The sequence below is a fragment of the Nelumbo lutea genome, chromosome 6 (assembly GCF_056320005.1).
Source record: "Nelumbo lutea isolate HS-2025 chromosome 6, American lotus-T2T, whole genome shotgun sequence".
Taxonomy (NCBI): Eukaryota; Viridiplantae; Streptophyta; class Magnoliopsida; order Proteales; family Nelumbonaceae; genus Nelumbo; species Nelumbo lutea.
The window spans coordinates 63331979-63341255 of record NC_142689.1 but is presented as its reverse complement, the minus strand read 5'-3'; positions in this window follow the sequence as shown (position 1 = coordinate 63341255).

Below are 9277 nucleotides of genomic sequence, written 5' to 3'. Positions count from 1 at the left end.
CTCACTGCAAAATCTTGTCCCTTAGGCCTAGTCATGTAGTAATATCTTGATAGGAAAACTCTGTCCTGGGCTAAGATAGAATTTTATACCATAAGTGCCTTTGACAAAGATCTTCTACCATATAGATTCGATATGATATTTCAAACCACATGCAACTAATCATAACTTAAAATGGTTCCATCATCACAATTTGCATAAACCAATAAATCTAGATCCAAACTACAAATTGAAGTTCCATACTACAAGTTTGGCATACTATATATTAACCATTTTCAAACAAAAAGCTGAACTTGTAGACTACAAGTTCATTAACAACCAAAATCTTCATATGCCCAAAATAGAACTATGGAACACATTATCCTAACTCTAGGTCTTGTACATGTACATGCCTAGAAAAACACCAACGAACAAAGCAATTAGGACTCTCATGGTCTTGAATCCTTCACCAACTCTTTATAGGGAGGAGGACTCCATGGACTTCAATCGATTGCCCATGTCAACTACCAATTCTTGAACATCTCCAAAACGAGACTCTATAGCCTTCAACTGATTGTCCATGTCTATTACCATTTCTTGAAGTTCTCCAATATGTGTTTCCATGCAATTTGTTATTAAGTTGCCTTCACTAGAAAAGTTTGTGGAAAGAATTGCATGGCTGAGGTACGTTGCCCTGAAATGCAATGCAATGGAGGTCAACATCCCATCTCTGTAATAAAGAGTATACAACATTTATATAAAAGATATGCTTACAAGACTTATCTGGCAGTAGTAAAATATCTATTCAGATTAGATTATAGTCTGTTTTCGAACCCTAGATCACAACCTTCTTATCACATTTACAATCCTTAGGTTTGTATTTAAGATAACTAGTACATTGATCGGCACTTGTGGATTGAGTAGAAGACATCCCTATGCATCAAAAATGGACAAATCACATAAACAATCTTTCAAGCATGCAATTTAAAACAAAAAGGGGAGCTTGAACATAAGAAGAAACATGTAAAGGGAGGCCACCTTCTTCCTCCGACACGAGTTGATGGTCAAAGGATGGTAGAGCTTCAACAGGGGAGCTTGTTGGATAGTGGACGAGGGAGCTTGAAGAGGGACATATGTATGAACGAGTGTGTACTGTGAGAAGATTATAGCCTGTTTTATTCCAAACTATTCTTTTATTTCAGTTGAAAGATTTTGGTCGACTTACAGTGGTATTAGAGCTAGTCGTCCAAGACCTTAACTCTGTGATTGGTTGAACCTCTCGAGTTGGAACCATGGCTGCCATTAATTAATTTTTTTTTTTTTGTGTATCTATGTTAATGGGTTTTGGTAATACCGGTAATCTACCACATGGCTTGAGTTTTGGGTTGTATTCTGCCCATTCCATTAGATTCAAGAGAATAGTTTATTTTTTTCTTTTGTTTATTTACTTTATTTAATTATTGCTCTTTGATTCATTCTTTGAATGCTGATTTGGTGTTGGTAGTTATGGTTAAATCCACCATTAACATAGAGGTTTGTAGCAATAGTTGTTGGTTAGCTTATTGTGCATAAACTTGGGTTGTCTGTGATGGCATAACAAGATCAAAACCATGACTGCGATCTAGCATGGTTCAATCCAAATAATGGTATAGATGAGCCACGGATAGAAAATCAAATGAGCAGAAATAATCCATGGCTGATCGTCCTATGCGCTGACATATATGAACTAGTGGTCAAATGAATTCAAATTTATCAAAATTTAAAATTAAAAGTTGTTTTTTGTACTTGTACAGTTACGCCAATTTCTACTATGTGTAGTGGGCCCCAAGCCCATTATTCTTTTTTTTTTGGCATGAAGTTGATTGAATTATCAAATACCAATTTGTTGACGGGGCCAAGAGACCTAAGCCGATTTGGGTCCAACTGAACCGGTTCAATATAACCTTATTAGTACAAATTGGATGGTGGTCCGGTTCTTAATTGAACTGAGTGAATTATTCGAATAATCCGTTTGGGATCGCTGTAATCAATATTTTGATCGCGTCGACAAATTGGTTATTGATTGTATCGCACTATAGGAAATTCTTTTTCTGAATGGGCCTAGCCAAAGCAACCCATTGGTGTGTCAAGGATGCAGAGTTTAAATTAATCACGTTAAATCTTAACTACTTAGGCCCAAAGGCGAGCAATTGAGATTTAACAAACAGAGTGTGTACTGTCAGAAGATTCCCTAATGCCAAAAGATTTGGGATAACATCCTCCGATGATGCATACTCAGTTGATATGGCAATTGGGTTGAATTCCCAAAGGTAAAACTCAATTGCTTTTATGGCAAATTCCTAATCTTGTTTAATTCAAATTACAACAAATCTCGATTTGTTTGACATTACTGCAATCCCTATGTTGGATGGGGATAATTATGCAGAATGGAGTGAAATGCTCCATATAATTCTGGGATGCAAAAGACTTAGACATGCGTCTCAAAAAGAGAGAGAGCACTTGGATGCAAAGGGACAATCCAACCGAATCTGCAAATCTGTTGTGAAAGCCCATATAAACAAGAGGATAAGGAGTGCGATCCCTGAAAAGGACATCGTGTCTGAGTATCTTGCAGCCATCGAAGTACACTTTGTCGCCTCAGAAAATGTACTCTCACAGACCTTACTAAATAAGCTAGCTAACATGAGATTAGCTAATTCTAAATCTGTGAGAAACCGTACTCTAGAAATGGACATAAGCGACAAGCTCAATAGCCTAGGTGTGACTATCACAGATACTTTTTTAGTCACCTTTATACTTACCTCCTTGCCTTCTGAGTATGGACCATTCAAGGTATCATACAATACTCAGAAGGAACCCTAGAGCTTCAATAGTCTCCTAACCATGTGTGTACAAGAGGAAGAAAGACTCAAACAAGAGAGGTTGGAAACTGCCAACCTTGTTGTAAAAGGTGACAAGAAAAAGAAAAGTCCGCCACAGAAGAACAAGGGGCATAAAAATGCTGAAGGTAAGCCGAAGAGAGAGTTCACTTGCTTCTTTTGTAAGAAGAAGGCCATCTTAGAAGTTACTACATAAGGTTTAAGAGCTATCTGGAAAAGAAGAAAGGTCTAAAAAGGAAAGACAGGTACTAATCTTTCCTTAGTATATGAATCTAATTTTGTTAAGTCCTGCTATGATTCATGGTGGATTGATTCGGGTGCAACAAACCATATTGTTAACACCATGCAAGGACTGTGAAGGACAAGGAAGCCAAAGCCGAATGAACAATTCATTTTTCTGGGAGACGGAAATAAAGTGGCAGTGGAAGCCATAGGAGTTTTTGAAATAGTTTTGAGTACCAATTATAAATTGATTTTGAACAATGTGGTTTGTGTGCCTGGATTTTCCAGGAACTTGATTTCTGTTTCTAAACTAGTACGTGATGGATATAGATTAAATTTCTTTGATTCAAAGTTAGAGATATTTTATTCATCTAATTTAATTGGTTTTGGTAATTTGATTGATAACTTGTACAAATTGAACTGTTCATCAGATTTAGACAAATTGATGTCTTATATAGTTGGAACAAAAAGGAGTTCAATAGTAGAAAACTCCTTATTCTTGTGGCATAGAAGATTATGTCACATTTCAGTTGACTGACTTAAAAGACTCATGAAAGACAAAATTCTCAAAAACATGAGCTTGATAACTTTCATACCTGTGTTGATTGCATTAAAGAAAAGCAAATAAAGGAAAGAAAGCCATGAGAAGTGAAGCTACAAACATATGTGGACCACTCCCTACTCCCTGCTTGAGTGGTCAAAGATATTTTATAACATTTATTGATGACTACTCAAGGTATACGTATATATACATACTTCATGAAAAATCTGAAGCCTTGCAGGTGTTTAAGATTTTGAAGGTAGAAGTAGAAAAGCCTATTGGAGACACAATAAAATTGGTCCAATCTGATAGAGGAGGAGATTATTATGGGAGGCATACAGACTTGGGACAAAGTCCAGGACCCTTTGTGTTGTTCTTAAGAGAACATGGAATAGTCTCACATTACACTATGCCCGGGTCACCAGAACAAAATGGTGTAATTGAGAGAAGAAATATAACCCTTAATGAACATGGTGAGGAGCATGATAAGTGGCTCCATCTTGCCCATAAGATTGTGGGGAGAAGCTCTGAAAACCACGATATATGTATTAAATAGAGTACCAACTAAATTAGTATCTAAAACTCCATTCGAGTTATGGGTTGGAAAGAAACCCAGTTGAAATCATGTACATTTTTGGGGTTGCAAAGCTGAGTATACAATCTACAGTTCTTAGAGGCAAGATCTAAATGGTTCAGGTTCTATTGTCCAAATAATTCCCCAAGAATTGTAGAGGCAAGAAATGCAAAGTTTTTAGAGGACCTCTTGGAGAAGAGGGAGAATCTCCGAAGCATTGATTTTAGGAAAATCCAAAACATTGATAGACATCTCAACATTGTTCTACCTACAAACTTTGTTGTAATACGAGAAGAACAACCGTTAGTAGAATAGATTACTGAAGTAGAAGCGACTGTTGCTCATCAAGAAGAACCTATGAAGGAAATACCATCAATCGTAGTGAGCACATAGGCACCGATTCTTCTTAGGAGATCAACTCGAACAAGAAAAAACACAGCATCCTCCGATTATGTATACCTTTAAGAAACTGAGTTTGATTTGGGTCCTTTGATATACCCAGTCACATTCAGAGAAGCCATTGAAAATCGTAACTCCGCGCTCTGGCTTGAAGCCATGAAAAGCAAAATTGACTCCATGATCACCAATGGCATCTGGGATGTAGTATTGCTATAGATAGGTGCTAAAACAATTTCATGCAAATGGATATTTAAGACTAAAAAGGCACTTACTAGTGAAATTGAGAAGTACAAAACAAGACTAGTGGCCAAAGGGTACAATACAACAAGAGGAGTTGATTACAATGAGACTTTTTCCTTTGTCTCCAAGAAAGATTCATTCGGGATAATCATGGTATTAGTAGCTCATTATGGCATGAAGCTACATCAAATGGATGTGAAAACAACCTTTCTGAATGGTGATATAGAATAAGAAATGTACATGGAACAACTCAAAGGGTTTAAAGCTGAGGGCGGGGAACATATGATTTGCAGAATAAAGAAGGCAATCTATGGATTGAATCAGGCCTTCCGCCAATGATACTACAAGTTTCATAGTGTAATTACATCTTTCGAATACAAAGAAAATGCAATGGATTAATGTATATACCTCAAGGTCAGTGGGAGTAGATTCATCCTACTGGTGTTATATGTTGATGACATCTTGTTAGCTAATAGGGACATAAGCTTGTTGCGCTAAACAAAAGAATTTTTAAAACATAAATTCGACATAGACATGGGAGAAGCTTCTTATGTCCTAAGGATTGAGATCCTGAGAGATAGAGCCCATAAAGTTTTGGAGTTATCTCAAAGGGCCTACATTCAAAGGGTCTTAGAATGCTTTGGAATGGAAAACTGTGCACCAAGTGTAGTTCCCATTCACAAAGGAGATAAGCTTAGCAGTGAAAGTTGTCCTCATATTGAACATGATGTCCCTTATGCATCAGCCGTTGGCAGCCTGATGTATGCACAAGACCTGACATTGCGTTTGTAATGGGAGTACTGAGTAAATTTCAAAGCAACCCAGGTAGGAAACATTGGAAAGATGCTAAGAAAGTGCTCAAGTATCTGCAGGGAACCAAACAATATATTCTCACATACAAGAAATGAGACAAATTGATACACTGATTCAGATTATGGTGGTTTCCCAAACACCAGAAAGTCCACATCGGAGTATATATTTATGCTTGTTGGAGGAGTAATTTCTTGGAGGAGCAACAAGCAGAAGTTGAGAGCTTCCTTCACGATGGAAGCAGAATTCATTGGGTGCCATGATGCTATGGCACATGCAATATGGCTAAAAACTTTATTATCAACCTAGGTGCCCTAGTATTGGATTATATAGATAAAACCAATACAACTTTACTACGATAATCCAACAGTTATGTTTTTCTGCGATAAAACCAATACAAGAGTAGTAGCCAAAGCAAGTACATAGATTTGAAGTACTTGGTAGTAAGAGACAAAATACAAGGCAAGGTAGACATCCATCGTATCAAAACTAACAAAATGTTAGCAAACCCCATGACTAAGGGGTTGTCCCCAATGATTTATCAAAACCATGTGAAAAACATGGGTGTTGTCGATTCGTTGGATGAATGCAATTTAATTCAGTGACATGTGTTGGTGCCTCCTATATCTACGGGTGTCCCACAACCTGTCATATTGTGCACATATATAAGATGACAGACTATGGATTGGAAACACAACAGGGTCCATACACTGAGGGTTGTGATGCGTAATTGTATAACACATGGAAAGAAACTTGTATAATCCGAAGGTACCACCATGATTTACATTATGCTAGCAATTTCCTAAGTGGTTTGCTTTGGTTGAATATATATATATATATATATATATATATATACTCTATGGCCACCTTTTGGGAAATTGTTAAAAAAATCACCCGTTGGATAGGACCTGAATTGTGACCACAATCCAAACTGAATTGGTCCAAATTCAACCACCCTAATTGGAGCTCATTATGAGGGTGTTGGACTTAAAACAATTTCTTAATAAAATAACCCCATTAATTAAGGGATTTGTGAGATTCAAATTTGAATTTAAATATCCCATTTATAATTTTAGAAACCATGGGGCTGATTGATTGACAAAATTTATGGGAATTAAATTAATGCAAGATCTTTGATAGGAAGATTGCCTAAAAGACTAACAATGGAGAAAAGACCCATCTCCCCTAAGCGTGTGATCCCTCCTGATTTTTGTTTTCCTCCTTCAAGCTTCACTCTCATTCTGCTCTCCCCAAAAGAAAAAGAGTGCTCCCTATCTGAACTAGAGAGTTAACACACGAGAGATCGACTAGAGTTCTAAGGGGATATTACAGTTCTCGCGAGTCACCGACTATAATTGATGTTAACTGTTGAGTAGTTAGACCGCATTAATTAGAAACAAGGAGTCAAAGTCTAGTGGGGCTCAATTCAAGGAAGTAGAAAGCGGTTTCGATCAATACACTTGCTGGTACGAGAGTTCCTTGCACAGAGGTTACGGCGATTGGAGGTAAAATTTTATTCCAAACTGTTCTTGAAGGACCAAGTAGATGCAGAGGTGAACGACTAAGATCTTGGTGTATCAAACCTTCATACAAAGAGAGAAGGAGTAGCTACACCATATAGAATCCGAGACATTTATCTCTCAAACAAATTGCAACAGAACTATCAAATTTGGATGGAGACGAAATTTGGAGGTTGCTTGACCTTCCAAGTTATCTTTGATTTTGCACCTCCTGCTATTTTTGTGATAGCCATATATATAGGTCTTTCCCCAACGTTCCCTTCCTTATTTTGAGGGAGTGTAATCGACTTGAACGTTTGGAGAGAAGACCAAGTCAAGGCCTCTCCAGATTGAGACAAATGTTTCATACTAACCAGGGTCAAATGGATATCCGTTGACCCAATAAGAGCTGGAATTTGGATCCAGAATAATCCAGCAATATTGGTATCTCCATGCATAAAAACATTTTCAAATAAACAATCAAATAAATTTATTTTTATAGAAAATAAATAAATAGGTAATAATTTAAAATGAATGATTGTGTGTGAGAGTGTTGCATGGAGATGACCATAAAATAATCATCTTCCATCAGCGTGTGGCTTGTCACATGGCCATTGGATATTCCAACATGTTGAAGATCAAATAAGGGCCTACGGCCACTCTACCAACATCTCCCACTTGGCCAGTTAGACCCAAGATGAATAAATGCCAATCAATCTCATTGCTTTGACGTGCCTTACATAATATGTAATTGCAATGGGTTTAGTCATTGGGTCGGCAATCATTTCTTTTGTAGGCACGTATTCTACCAGGATCTATTCCATTGGTAGACATGATATATGTACCGGTACCAGATATCAATATGTTTCACTTCAAGGCATGACATGGTAGCATAACTGAGTATCATCACAGTTCATCAGTATATCAAGAACTTTCACTACTTTTGAACCCACAAATCTTCAAATATTGAACTCAGTATGCACAACTTTAGGTACTACGTAGCTTTGCTTTCTTGCTCATCAACGAGACAATTGGTCCTCCTGAGAGGAATTAGCACCCAATGGTGAATCTTCCATTGTTAGCAACACACTTATCCAACACTTCCAAGTCATATGGGTCTGAAGTGTTTTACCAACTTTAAATAAGCAACCATTCTTTTAATGGTATTCTTTTAATGGTTCTCTAAAGGGTTCCTTAGGTATTTACTTACAAGACCAACAATACATTATATATTAGGTCTTGTATAATACATTGCATACATCAAGTCAACTATAGATTAAAGCACAATATCTTTTTTTCATCTTTAGTATTTGTTCATTAATGAGAGCCATATCTAAATCTGATTATCTAGCAGATTTGAGTCTCAACCCCATAGCATTCTTTGACATAAACTATCTCAAAATATTTCGGGAGTATGCTCTTGTAAAAGAGCTAAATTTCTGGCATTCTTATCCATTTTTCAAGCATCTTAGATTTTCAAATTAGTTTTCAATGAATCGTTCATTTCATTGATTGTGGACACATCACTTCTAGCAACTAGGATGTGCTCTACACACAAGAGAAGAATAATAAATATACTCCCACTATTCGAAGAATAAGCACAAGGAATTATGAATAAACACCCCTTTTTTTTTTAATTGCATCTCAAAATGTATGCTATCAAATCTTGGAGGATTATTTTAAGCCATATGTAGTAAATCAAATAAGCTAAGTCATATATGTTTCTTCATGAAGAAATGCAGTTCTCACACAGAGAAAAGAAAATGAAGATATACAACCAATAACATCATGAAGTAAGGTTAGTAACTGATGAGGTAAATGTCTTCATAATCAATGCTTCTATTAGAGTATATCTTTCTTGATATACAAAGCTTGATTTATAATTCTCTATATATAGATCCTTCAATATTCATTTATGCCCTATAGGTTTTTGTTTTGATAAAATCAATTAATTCTCAAACATAAGGGATTGCTTATTTAGATGTAATAGTCCATTATTCCTAATGAAGGAAACCTTTTTCTTTGAAGAGGTAAAGTATTGTATTAGACTCAAAAGTGTAAGGTCAAGTACTATGGGAATTTGTACAAGAACGACCAGAACTAGAACTTCCAATAAGGTTCGCCCTCCTTGAAATTT